We start from the raw sequence: 15,401 nt of genomic DNA, 5'->3' as shown, positions 1-15,401 counted from the left end.
GCAAAAATGGTGAGTTTAATGCTACTGAATTTCAATATAGTAAAAATCAATATATCTATATCTATATTTCATATCTATATTTCAAATATAGATATGAAAATCGATATAGAATATCAATCTACACATAAACATTTACCGTTGTATACCATTGTTTTTATAATAAGTTCCTAGTTTTCTCTTTACAGACATATTTGGCTCTGGTTTTGGTATTTTGTGCCATTGTCTCTTTAAGCGATCCTGCCTGTTTCTATGAACGTCGAAAACCAGGTAAATGAAAATACACATACTGTAATATCATATTTTGGGTAACACTTTATTTTACGGTGTCCGTGTTACAGAGTAATTACTTAATTAATTACTTAGTAGTAGACGTTGTAATAACATGTAACAAAATGTAATTAACATGTAACTAAGTTATGGAACAGCCTGTACTTACAGATTGTAATTACGCACATGTAATAGGCAGCTACTGTTACACATATGTAACAAGCCGAGATGGATAAGGTTTATAGATACACATGAAGTACACTTAAGTACAATCTTGATACACTTTGTTTTACGTAGCTTATCCCTGTGTAATATTATGTAATTGCAATGTAATTAGGAAGCTACTGCATGTATTCAAGCTGTGAACTAGTGAGTTTAAATCAAACTAAGGCACAGATGGACAAGGTATGTATACACAAAGTACACTTAAGCAGGGATGGGCAGTATTTCAGATACATGTATTTAAAATACATATTTGAAATACAAAATACTATTTTGTATTTTGTGTTTTAAAGCCTTTGGAAAAAAATCAAATGTAATTTGTATTTAAATACATTTAAGATGAGTATTTTTGTATTTTCAAAATACATAAAATACTTTTTGCCAGTCAACCTCTTTATCAGGGTATTGATTTAGTGCATCAACTAGTTCAGACATTCACTAGCTCAGCACTGGATCAGCGATTTTTTTTGGAATAAGGTGAGAATGTCATGATCAATTCTACTTGTTGATTAAAGTTAAAATAGTGCATTATTCACTTCAGTTAATGTAAAAGAATAAAAGAGCACAGACTAGTGGGAAAATAACGTTAGCCAATCAGTCTTGACCGGTTGTTGATTTTTATCATCTAGGCTGGGTGATATGACACTACATATCATAGCGATGATAGAAAGTGTGAATTGATGGAACTTTTTCTAAATTGTTTACATAGGCCTATTTGTGGGGTAAGCAAATTTATCTGTGCAGCTTTCAGGGCAGGAATTACTGGAACATTGGAGTGGAAAAATAAACACTGAAAAATACAAACCACAAAATCTTCAGCTTTTAGTTTTATTGTACATAAAAAATAATAATAAAAAAGGGGTAAACCGTGTCAAATGAATCTAAATTAATTATAATTTTAAATTTTAGATATACTTTCTAATTTTAATAAACTAACCAAATAAACATAAAATTACTCAAAAAGCATTGGACTACCTGCAACAACAACAACAACAACAACAAAAACTCAAAAGAGTTTGAAATTCAGTTTATGCTGTGGAATAAAAACTGATATTGAGAATTGTGAAACCATGATATTGTTACTGTGAAGTAAAATTGAGATTTTGGTCATATTGCCCATTCATATTCTTTGCTAGATAGAAGAAAAGGTACCTACAGTTTTACATACAGTATGATGTTTTTTAATAGTGTTCACCACAAGTAATAGACTACATTGTAACCAGAAATAAGTATATAAATGGCTGCTATTTTGCATAAGTTTATTTGTAATTGCAAGAAAGAAAGAAAGAAAGAAAGAAAGAAAGAAAGAAAGAAAGAGATGAGATTAGGAATGAAAAGTCAGTAGGCCTATGTCGTTTCTTCATTCACTGTGACCTGTACCTGCACTGGACGGCCAATTTCACATATATTTTGTGTATTTTCAAAATACAAAATACTGTATTTGTATTTAAATACATTTTTTTCACACAGTATTTTGTATTTGTATTTTAAATACATTTCCATGTATTTATGCCCATCTCTGCACTTAAGTACAATCTTGATACACTTTATTTTACGTAGCTTATCCCTGTGTAATATTATGTAATTGCAATGTAATTAGGAAGCTACTGCATGTATTCAAGCTGTGAACTAGTGAGTTTTAATCAAACTAAGGCAGAGATGGACAAGGTATGTATACACAAAGTACACTTAAGTACAATCTTGATACACTTTATTTTACGTAGCTTATACCTGTGTAACATTCTGTAATTTTAATGTAATTAAGAAGCTACTGCATGTATTTAAGCTGTAAACTAGTGGGTTAATTAAGATGGATAAGGTATGTAGATACACATGAAGTGCACTTAAGTACAATCTTGATACACCTTATTTTATGTTACATATGTGTAATGCTACAGAACGTACACAATTACCATGTGTAACTGAAGGCTTTTCCCGACCTTAGTAGCCTAAGTACTTGTGTTACATTGTGTAGTACTAAGTACTTTCATATATAATTACACTGTACCAAGTCTGTAACAAGCATGTAACCGACTTGGCTTATTACATATGTGTAACAGTAGCTGCCTATTACATGTGCATAATTACAATCTGTAAGTACAGGCTGTTCCATAACTTAGTTACATGTTAATTACATTTTGTTACATGTTATTACAACGTCTACTACTAAGTAATTAATTAAGTAATTACTCTGTAACACGGACACCGTCAAATATTGTGAAAAAATAATAAATGCACTACTGAGACTTTTTAAAGTCTTTTAATATCAACACGAAGTTAACATTTTTAATACAAGTGCATGATTCATTAGAGCATCATGAGTTACTCATCACTCTGTTGTTTTGCAGCAAAACAAATATTTAGGTAAAATTTCAAAATTGATACATGTTTCAAGGAAACTGTATCTATAATGTCCTAACTATTAACACAATATCTTTAAAACATTTCTTTACAATTTTAATAATCTTTTTGGTTCCCCTATTTTAATTTTCAGTCTTGTCCTGTAACATATCAGTATTATATTTTTAAAAGTAGTTTTTCAATTAATTAGAGGTCATAAAACAAGGGTGTCTTTGTGGATGGCCACTGTCCTGCAGAGTTTAACTGCAATCATTGTTATGTGTAGTACTGAAAAAACGTATCGGGTCACAACTGTAACCCATGTTCCCTGAGAAGGGAACAAGACACTTCATTGATTACGACACTTTGGGGAATGCCCCCAGTGTAGCGCGTGTGAAGCATGAATGAAACTATTCCAATCCTGATTGGCGTTGCGTCATGACGTAACGTGTGACGGCATACACGGAAGCTACAAATGGATGCTGGCACACAACAGCGTCAGCTTCTGTGATGAAGCAAGTCGCTCCCAGGACGGGGAAGGCGTGGCAGAGGGACGCAGTGTCTCGTTCCCTTCTCAGGGAACATGGGTTACAGTCGTAACCCAAGACGTTCCCTTTCGAGAGAACTCGAACTGCATAGATTACGACACTTTGGGGAACGAGTACCCACTATGCCACAACGAACCCTGCCTGTCCCAGTGTAAATCTGCGCACAGGAACACTTAGGACGAGAGCACTAGAGTGCCTGGCATAGAAGGAATGTCCAGGCTATAGAATCTCGGAGATGGATGAAAATCGTTTCTGCGTGAGCATTTTGAACGGTAGCTTGTGAAGGCTCCTATTCAAAACTCGCAGGTCCAAGACTGGACGTAACCTACCGCTTTTCTTGGGTACAATGAAGTAGAGGGAGCAGTGCGGTCACCATCTCCTGAAGAGCAGTCCCATCCATCTCCGGGTCACCTGTCCTGGGCTTTGCCTCCCCTCTTGGTGGGGGCCAACGAGTAGACTGAGGAGCCACTGGCAGTTGGGAGGAATCATCATCCCTAGAGAAGTCTGACCCACCCTCCGATGCAGCTATTGACATCTGGTCATCGTGGTGAGCGCCGAAAGATACGGCTGGTACACACCTCGTGGATGGTCCAGTGCGTTCCGTCTGCGGCTCTACTGGCTGTGGAGCGTGGGAGGGATGAGGGTTCCAAGGGGGTTGGTTGGAAGGAAGCAAGCTCACCGTAATCCTCAGGTCACCTGCACTACTGCCTGAAGTAACCCTCTGTGGAGGGTTAGATCGCGGCAGAGGTGCAGGGACTCCGCCCCTTTGCAGGAACGAGAGTCTCGACCGTAGCTCCGATGGTCATCCTCCCCACAATGAGTACATGACTCATCCACGAACGCTGCCTCAGTGTGTTCAATGCCCAGACACGCAATGCAGCGCTCGTGACCATCCGGCAATCCCAGGTAACGACCGCATCCAGAAACACACAGGTAGAGTGACATCTTTAAAAAGACGCGCTCCACCCATGTAAGCTCTTTTAGGGACTGCTCTCCTTGGTGCTGAAGCACGCAGGGAAACGGTCGCAGCGGAAACAGACAGGGAAGTGTGCAGGCTGTCGTGCGCGGTCTTACCAGCCGTGAGAATGGCTTTTCAGCGCTCTTGGCGCACCGTACCAGCTGTGAAAACAGCCATTTTGTTTTGCTCAATGAAAAAGAAAACAAAAAGATAGAGAGAGAGAGAGAGAAATAAATCGACCACACTGCCGCGCTGTAAAGCCCGCACCAGACACGAGAGGTCCCGTTGAAGAGCTTGCTCGTTCTTGTATCACACTCAGTGCTCGGCTCCGAAGCAAAAAGCTGAAGTGCAATCGCACCTTCTGTTCATTATATACCCGCGCTGCGAGGCTGAACAGCTGATGCAAATGATTGCACGCCAATGTGTATTGGCTCGTTTAGTTTCACTCGAAGTAGACTGGCCTCTCTAGCGAGATTCCTATTCGTCGGCCCCCGACGTGGCGTTGAGAGACCGACTGAAGAGGAACTATGGTTATAAAAGTTATGAAGTATACCATGTCACACTGCAGGACATATCAGCTCCCCAAAGAATATTTCATGTAAACTAGCCAACACTTATATAAAAAAACACTCAACTCATTACTTACTCCTAAAGTTTAGCTAACTTTTAGAATTTTGTCAAATAGAATTGGACAAATAAATTAGATAAACACAGTAAATGAGGTTTATTATAGAAGTTTCTTTATTATGAAGTTGATTACAATAAAAAAATGTACAGTGAAGAATAGAAAATATTCAGCTATGACAAGGTTGTAATAAACCATGTTTGTAATTCAAGAACAGCTACTTAACATTTAAATGATGGTGTATGTACACTATTAGGTAAATAAACACTGTATTTCTTATTAACAACTCTTAATTTGTATGAATTCATATAGGGGCAACATATTGTATGGATGGCTATGATAAATCCAAGCATGCATTTGGAAGTACTTGGACAAACGACAGATGTATCAGATGCGAGTGCACCTACAATGGAATGGACTGTTGTGACACGTAATATATTTAACATGTTAATTATTGTGAAAACTTTACAAAACCAAATATGTTGTTCTTTAAAACTAAATAAAATTTAGACATGTCCCTCAGTTTCAGCCACAGAGGAAACTTTAGACTGTAACAAAAAATAATAATAATAACAATAAAATGCATGAAAGTAATCTATCAAAAACACGAATTAAAAAAATTCCAAGGTTTAATTCATTAACATAAGGTAATGCATTTGGTATCACAAACTAACAGCATTTAGTAGTCAAGGATATGTTAATATATTAATTGAATATAGCCTACTAATATTTATTGTTTATTCATAATTGTTCATATTACATTAACTGGTAATTTATCAATACCTTGAAATGTTTAAAATGTGTTAGTATGTGTAAAAAGTAACAATAACCAAGATTAAAAAATGCTGCAAGTATTTTATTGTTGAATATAATTGTGCTTAAGTATATTGAATGTGCACTTGTAGTTTACATCAAACCTGAAAAGTATATTGTTACAAAACTGTACTTGCATATACTGTATATAATATTAATGAAATAAAAGACAACTTAAGTGTTGTCTTAAGTACACACTTAAGTAAACTTTTAAAAAGTGCACTTCGTAATAATGTCATATTAGGATCTTTCCTTAAAGTACATTTTAAATCTTTCAATAATCTTTTGATATGCAGAAGTACACTTTGATGTGTTGACTAACATACTAAAACAAATGTAAAGTACTTGATTATAATGTTTACTGTAGTGTGCTATTTGATATTACATTTAAAGTTAATATAAATTGCAACTTCATCATTACAAATGTGGAATTACAAATATATTTGAATACAAGTTTCAACTTTAACATAACTACATTTCAATTAGGAAATAACATTTACTTTTCCCAAGTGTTGTTCATGGTTAGTTCATGTTGCATTCACCTTTTTGTATTTAAAACAGCTTCATATCACAGTTTTCAGGTGCTGAATTTTAACATAATTTTCATTTATGTGTTTGCAAACTGAGGGATGGGCTTAAATTTCATTTCTGTGATTATGGATAGTATTTTGAACGTTTTATATGCCAAGAAATTTCCCATACAGTAAAATGTGCTTTTTGTTACAGGATGCACAGAGCGATTATCAAGACTGAAGGCTGCACTGTGAAGTATGATTACAGCACATGCACTTTTGAAGTGTTTCATCCAAAGGATCCCAATATTCAGTGTTCCTATGGTGCTGTTGGAAAATAATTTCCAATGATTGAAAATTCAAATCAGTGATGTGTACGTATTTAGACTCAAATGAATATCAACTGCTTTTGGATCCAACCCGGATACGCTGCCAACTGAAATTAATAAACAACTAAAAAAGGTTAAATCTTGATAACCAAAAGGTCTGGCATTCAAGGCTTTCCTTCTTATTTTTATCGCTAAAAAGTTTTTATTTTTAAAGTAAAGCTAATAAGAGAACATCTTATATCTGTAAAAATAGTTTATACCTTAGCTTTTGTCCATGTATAGAGGCCAATGCATGCTGGAAAACAATTTTATTGTAAAATTACTGTAAAATTATGATTTGATTGTTGATCTTTTTAATGATTAAATCAAATTTTCTTATTACACATCACAATAAATTTGTGTGAAAGGAATATTTGCTACCCCACTTTTGAAAAACAAAAACAAATAAAATAAAAAAGACGTACTTTAAGAAATGAAGTACAATTAGGTATTTTACACGCTTGTAATGGAAACTGACACACACATGCACAGATATATTAATTTATGAATGAGAACAGAAGCAAACACAAAGTTTGTGAATTGCATTTTGAAAGAAAGTTACTTTATATGAATAGTATGTGAACTATAGGTGTGAAGTTACTATGGTAATTTTATGTACATTTGTAATCAAAATTATTCAACTGTATATTGGGATAGTTGGAAGGGGATTGTAATGATTTACAAATGTATAAGTTTTCCTAAAGATAGTTTTTTTTTTAATTGCATCTATAACAGTTTATTGTCAAATTAAAAGTGATAATGTCAAAATATAATGTAATGCTTTTGAATTATAGGATTTGTTTTGTAATACAGCTATATGTCATAATTATTCAGCCCTGCTGATTTTAAGTCACTTATTTGTATGGTATAGTACAAAATTGTGTTAAAATACAATTAAGCCTTTGTATAACAAAACTGTATGTTCTGTCACACACACATACATTTAGCCCATGCATGTGCTAAAGTTGAGTAGCAAATATGGCCAAGTCAAAGGAGCTCTCACTAATTGTTTTATTACATTATAAAGTCTATGGCTACAAGAAGATTACCAAAACACTAAAAGTCCCTAGACTCAGTTGGCTGCATTATTCACAAGTTTAAAATGTTTTGACTGTATGAAGGACAACATGAATTCTTTGAAGGATCAAGCCATTTTGGCAAAGATAGTTATGCCTTCAGTGCAGAGACCGAAGCTTGATGATCAATGGACTTTCCTGCAAAACAAACATCCCAAAGTACACATCCAAATCTACCGAAGCTTGGGTCAGGGATCAGTCATAGAGTGTTCTTGAGTGGCCTGTACAGTCTTCACATTTACATCTCACTGAAAATATTTGGTGGAATTTGAAGAAAGCAGTGGTAATGTGAAGACCAAATATTTTCAGTGATCTTGAAGCTTCTTGAAGCGAGGAATGGGCGAGATTGCAGTAGAGAGCTGACAGAAGCACTTACAGGAAGCGTTTATTGGAGGTTATAAAGAATAAAAGATTCTGCACAAAATGTGACTTTTGGGGGTTAAATAATTTTGTACATGAATGTTTAGAGCCAATTTGATTTTTCATCAACTTTAGTTTCTCAGAATAACTCAAATGTGTATTATTTAACTTTCTATAATAGTTTACTGAAGCCTTTGTTGAATTGTTTTCATAAAATGTTGTTCTCCGCAGTAAAATGTCTTGCAGGTTAAGGGGGTTGAATAATTTTGATTGCAACTGTATTATACAGTAGGTAAGTCAGTAGAAAAAATACTAAACAACGTGGTGATCTGTTTGGAATTTTTTTTTCTTCTTAGTACTTATAGTGAAATTGTGAAAATAGCACCAAAACTTTAACTTACAGTTTTCTAAATGCAAATCCTATTCATTTTTTTTTTTTTTTCATAAATCTTAGTGATTTAAATTAGGCATGTGTTTAACCAGGAGAAAACATGTGAGGTTGTGTTGTTTCATGTAAAACATTAACCTCCAAAACAGTGATGCTGGTTTTAGCAAACATAAAATATTTACTCTAATAAAATAGCCCTCACCTTCAGGTCTGGTCAAAGGGACTTCAAACATGTTAACACATATTGGCTACACTGTAATAAATAAATATGTATGCATTTCTTTGGATTAAATAAAAATATTGACAGTCACATACTAGGCTCTGGTGGTCCCCATTACCATTAACTGGTTCATTAATAATAATGAATCAAATCACACTGAACAGAATGAAACAATTCTAATGTCAAATTAAGAAAATATATTAACTATGTTACTTTATCTGTATGTAACTGATAATAATAATAATAATAATAATAATAATAATATTTATATGTGTCAGGGATCAGGCTCCATCACCACTCAATCACAAAGATCGCTGTCACCTGAGTATTAATCACCCGTACATGCAACTCATTTGCACATCATCACAGACACATACTGTATAAGCACACACTTCACTCTGGCACTTTGTCTGGTCTTGTTCATGAGTAAGGACTCACTTACCCGTCTGCACTTACCTCTTATGAAGTGTATGCTATGTCTGTTCGTCTCCCATCCTGTTTCTAGTCTCCATCGTCTTCCTGGTTTCCTTCATCTGTTTCCTCGTCCAGCTACTAGTCACCTACAAGAACTGTCAGTATCTCCATCCACCATTTCTCAAAGACATTCTCATTTATCTGCACCCGCTTATGCTTGCAACCATCTGACTATAATAAATCTGTCCTTAACCCATCTTATTGTGAATCTCTGTTCTGTATATGATTATATAATCTAATAAGTTAACTTTAATTTTTGCTATGTGGGCTAAAATTGTATGTGTTTGTGTCTCTGTGTGTACTTTGGCATTCAAGGCAACTGAACCACACTAATCTAAAACATTATGATGCACTTTCCTAACTTAGATATGGGGTTTTGATTTTGGCTTGATATTGCCATTCAAATTTGTTTAATGAAAAAGTATCCTTTTACCATTTCCTATTATAATTCAATTGAATTATTGTAACTTATAATAAAGCTATTTCATTGGTTCTGTTTATTTATCTGCAAGTATTTGTTCACCTTGAAGAGGTCTGTGGTTTTGTCAGGACGTTTTTTTTATATTTTTTTATTGAACTCTCATGTGGTGTTTGGGGATCAGTCCGACCCCAGTTGACTTTTCCTTAGATAATCAGTTGCTCAGTGTTTTTTTTTTTTTACATTTTCTACACACACACATATACACACACAAAAACCTGGGCTTGTTTCAGTTGGTCTAAAGGTATGTAAAAAAAAAATTACCTTTGAAAAAGAATGGGATAAGCGAAGAAAAAAAGAGTTTATTTTTCATTTGTCAAAAAAATGACAAATGCTTCAGCACCAAGGAGAGCAGTTCGCTGAAAGAGCATACACAAGTAGTGCTGCGCCTTTTTAAAGATGTCATTCTACTTGTGTGTTTCTGGATGGTGTCTTTACCTGGGATTGCGGGTTGGTCACAATCGCTGCCTCACGTGTCTGGGCATTGAACACACTGAGGCTGAGTTTGTGGATGTGTCATGTACTCATTGTGGGAAGATGACCATCTTGGAGCTACGGTTGAGACTCTCGTTCCTGCAAAGGGGCGGAGTCCCTGCGCCTCTGCCATGATCTAACCCTCCACAGAGGGTTACTTTAGGCAGTAGAGCAGGTGACCTGAGGATCACGATGAGTGTGCTTCCTTCGGGGAACCAACCTCCTTGGAACACTCATCCCTCCAGTGCTCCGCAGCCAGCTGAGCTGCTGAGAGAGCATGCTGGATCATCCACATCCAGGTGTGTACCAGCCGTATCTTTTGGTGCTCCCCCCGATGACCGGATGTCGATTGCTGTATTGGTGGGTGAATCAGACTTCTCCAGGGATGATGATTCGGCTGCATCGCCTCCTTCGGGAACGACAGGTTCTCAGACACCCACCCTGGTTCCTTTCTTCCCGGAGGTGCAGGAGGAGCTTACTGGTTCATGGACGGCACCTTTCACTGACAAAAAACAATCCATACAGTAGTTGCTATGCAACTGTGCCCTAACTCCAACTGGCTGGGGGGCTTTGTCTCTCTTCCCAGGCCTGTGAGCACTCGTCAGACTTAACCGGCAAGGTGTACCAGGCCTGTGGGGAAGCCGCCTCTTCCTTACACACCATGGCGTTGTTGCAGGTCCATCAGGCCAAGCCACTGAAGGACCTGCATGAGGGTGGTCATGATCCCCAAGTTCTCCAAGAACTTTGTGCTGCGACGGACCATGCGCTTCGAACAACGAAGGTGACCGCACGGTCGGTGGGTCGTGCAATGTGCACGATGGTGGTCCAGGAACACCATCTCTGGCTGTGTTTGCAGACATGAGGGAGACTGACAAAGTTAGGTTCCTTAACTCCCCTTTGTCCCAGACCGGCCTCTTGGCGACGCGGTTGAGAACTTTGCCCAGCAGTTCTCGGCTGTACAGAAGCAGACTGAGGCCATCAAACACATCCTCCCTCTATGGTCAGCAGCTGCCTCCACCCATCCGCTGCCCGCAGCACCTCAGTCTGCTCGTCGCCAAGGGTGTCCTCCTGCATCTGCCCTTGCTCCCGCGCCACAGCAGCAGCCTCCACCCAAGCGGTGCCGAGGAGCCAGCCGCAGGCAGGCCGCCCAGCCTGTCCAGGCCCCCGCCAAAAGGGGGGGGGGGGGCAAAGGCAAGAGCAAAAGGCGTGCCCTGCCCGCTCAGGTTGCGTGCTCACTCTATGAAAGGCATTGCATCTTCCTGGGCATTGGCACATGGCACCTCGCTAACAGATATCTGTAGAGCTGCGGGCTGGGCTAGCCTATAGGTTCTATAGCCTATAACGTGTAGAGCCATGTTCCCATCTTAAACAGGTAGAAGCAATGAGAGGCCCGGCTCTGTCGGCTTGTTGCGCCCTACTGTGCAGAGCGTCCGGCCACAAGCCTTTATCTGTTGAATCCTTGAGAACCAGGTCTAGGCTGGGTTCCATATGTGCAACCCTGCAGGTATCCCATATGTGTATTCTTCCATGGTTGCTCCTAAATGGAAGCCTGTGCCTTTCCTAAGTCACCCAGTATATCATATGCAGTACAACCTTCGGGTTAGTCCATATGTATATCTCTATATAATTCCTTCAGGGAAGAATGTGGCTTCTGCAGCATTCTCCTAATGGAAAGGGCATGCTTTCCCAGTGTTATCCAAATAGTCTCGCTGTATACCACAGAACAACAGTGACAGACACTCTCTGTGTAAGCCCTTGTGGTAGATTTTTCCCTAAACCTAACTATCTGGGGCATCTCCAATCGACACCCAATTGATCTCACCTGGGGCATCTAAAAATCGACACCCAATACCTTTATCTGGGGTGTCTAAAAATCGACACCCAATACCTTTATCTCTTTATCTGGGGAGTCTCCAAATCGACACCCAAAACCTTTATACTCTAGCTCTTGCGTCTTCAGTTGACAACTGGCCGAGTTTTCTTACTCTTAACTAAATTGCTTCCATAAACTAGCTCACTTCCTGCGCAGGAATAATTGACAAACAGACTTCAGCAAATGTCCTTCAAATGCTTTAATCACGGCCGGAGGATCTCTCGAGCAGTTCTCAGAGAATCTCCCCCAAGAAGAAGCAAGGCCGGAGGATCTCAGACAAATTCCATTGAGAATCCCACCAGCTAAAAGAATACAACAGTTTTATAGAATAAGGAGGTATGGCAAAAATGTCATGCTTCATTACATAATTTCCCCACAATTTGATTGGTTTTCATAGTCAAAACCTTCTGTTACCAGGTAAAGCAAACTTTGCTTTAATGATTACTTCATTGTTAATCACAAGGTTCAAATTTAGTCATTGTCTAGTTTCAATTCCCATATTTGTTATTTTTACACTCACACAACTAAAGTCAAATGGGTATGGCAACACAGCATACAACATTCAAAAACACAGGACAGAACGTTTTAGTACATTGTGTTTCAAAGTGTTATCATGTTAGACCTGAAAAAGGAAGTAAGTTCAGATGTTAGAGACATGGTTAGTTTAATATACAGTTTACTATTTTATCTATTAAAAATCCACCACACCCTCTACTATCATCCTTCCTTGCAAGAAGGGGTAGGAGGCTTGCATAGGGCACTGGAAGTTGGCAGCAGCTATGGCACTTTGGCAGGGACTCCAACGTTGCGTCGAACGTGACAGACTGAAAGGGAACTTCTCGATTATGAATGGTAACCCTGGTTTCCTGAAGGAGGGAACGGAGACGCCACGATTCGTAACCACAGCTCCTGTACCCCGCTGCTGGCTGGGCCAACTGCTCGGCTCTTCAGCGAAAAACTGAAGTGCAATCACACCTGGTGGAACAGCTGCTTCAAATGATTGCACACCAATGTGCATTGGCTTGTTTATTTACACTCGAAGTAGATTTGCTTTCTAGCGAGATTCCTATCAGCCGGATCACTCTGACGTGGCGAATGAGGGTTACCATACCAAGACGTTTTCCTCAGGCCCAAATAGAATTATTTAAATTGTATTTTCATTTAAAGAAAATTACTTGAAAGCCAAAGCTTGAGTTCTTTTAAACAGGCCAACAGTAGTTGTAACGCAATTTTATCGTTATGTTTTTAAGGAAAAATAGACACCACAATCAAGAGGTATACTAGAGGAGGACTGATGACCAATTCGAACACTGGACCATCTGTTGGTCAGATAAGAACGGAACCACTGTAAGACTTCGCCACAAAGGCCCAAAGATATCATCTCAACAGGACCTCATGGTTGACCAAATCAAATGCAGCACTCAGATCTAATAAAACTAAAGCTATGGATTTCCCAGAAACAGTTTCTGTAAACATTTCTAAACTCTTAAAAGAGCAGATTCACTACTGTGAAAAACATTAAAACCAGATCGAAACGTTTGAGGAGAATTTATAGCCAAATAAGATTGTAATTGAGTCAGTACAACCCTCTCAATGATCTTTGAGATAAAAGGTAGATTAGAATTAGAATGAAAGTTAGAAAGAGAGGGAAGATCCAGGTTTTGTTTTTTAAGATATGGCATGATCACAGCCAATTTAAGACTGTTAAGGAGCAGTAAACAAGCATTTGTTAATCATCAATAACAGGCCAGACCCAACTGTGTCCATGATTTCTCTCAGGAAAAGAGGTAAAATAATATCCTGAGGACAAATAGTAGGTTTTAGGTGACCAACCATTTCATTACATGAAACCAGGAGGTTTCCATGATGGTAGTTGAACAAACTCAGGGTTACAGGATTTGAGGTTTCGAGTTCATAAAACCAAACCGATGCAATCGGTTGTTGGCACCATGAAGCTGATCATCAACTTTTTCTGTCAACTCAGGCTTTGATCCTCAGTTTAGAAGTTTAGTTGTGATATCAGAAGCGACCAGCCAATCACATGCTGTGGAGCAAGGAGACTGCGATTCAATTCTCGCAAGAGAAGCGCGTTACGGATTTTAAATACGTAGCAGGGCCGATCTGACGGCGATACCCCCGCGCTTGCAGTGCCTTCTCCGGCGAGGTTAATCCACTTGAAACCGACACAGGTATGTGGGGGGAAGAGATGAACAAGATGGAAGTCCGAGACGCGGTACACAATCATCGCACCTAAGCTGGGCAGTGACCGCACTACGAATGTTAAGTAGTGTTAAACGGTCATACACCAATGTAGCATTGCAATTTAAAGCTAAATGAGACATATATAAAAGCATAGCAAGTGCGTGAGATAACAACAGGGAGGACCGCAGACGGCGTGCCACAGACATTGGCGCCATCTTCCAATCATACATCTAGATGTCTCTAACCGGCAGATGGCAGAATTCTGCCTCTAACAGATCAATATCCAGAAACATTTGTTCATTAAATATTTGTAATTTTGATCATAACAAAGTGTTTTCTGTTTTCTGCTTGACTGTGACGTGAATTGATATTCAGCGGCCGGAAAATCTCATAAAGGTAATCTGCGGGAAGAGGACCATTTACATCCAAATGATATTTAATTTACACAGAACAAAATATCGATTTTAAAACGGATTATTCTGCCATTTTCAGTAAAATTTACTCAATATGAAGTGTTTGTGTGCCTGCTATTATGTGTTTAACTTTAATCATGCCCAAAAGATATCTGTTTTAAAGGAGTAGGTGAGTTATTCACTCCTTGATTTACTTAATAAAAGACTACTTTGAGATTCTGTTGACAAATGTGTTTTTAGTGCATTATTTTCAACATTTATTGCTAGCCCTGCAGAAATAGAAGCTAGCAGCTTGCTGCTGCTCTATACAGAAACTAATACCTCCATCCATCTTGGGCACTAGCACTACTGGAGCCTGCCCATGGGGAAGTAGTGCACAGTGTATGTTGACTGAGGGTGGTTGGTCATAGCAAGAAAAAGGGTGAAAGGTTTCCATTTCAATGTGTCCAATTCAACGTTTTTCAAAAAATGCTTACTGCACCTTTAATTGATATACAGAGATTTTATTAAGGTAGCATAGCTATTCATTGTTGTGACATTACAAAGCCACTGAATATTTTTTAGAGTGTAATACTGTAATATTATTATAATTTTAAATAACTGCTTTTTGTTTTAATATATTTAAAAATGTCATTTATTCCTGTGATCAAAGCTGAATTTTCATCATCATTACTCCAGTCTTCAGTATCAATCTTTCAGAAATCATTCTAATATGCTGATTTGGTGCTCAAAATACACTTCTGAAAGTTAATTTATTTGAAATAGAAATCTTATGTAACATTATCAATGT

Source organism: Squalius cephalus (assembly GCF_949319135.1).
Source record: "Squalius cephalus genome assembly, chromosome: 16".
Lineage (NCBI taxonomy): Eukaryota > Metazoa > Chordata > Actinopteri > Cypriniformes > Leuciscidae > Squalius > Squalius cephalus.
This window is presented reverse-complemented; position numbering follows the sequence as displayed.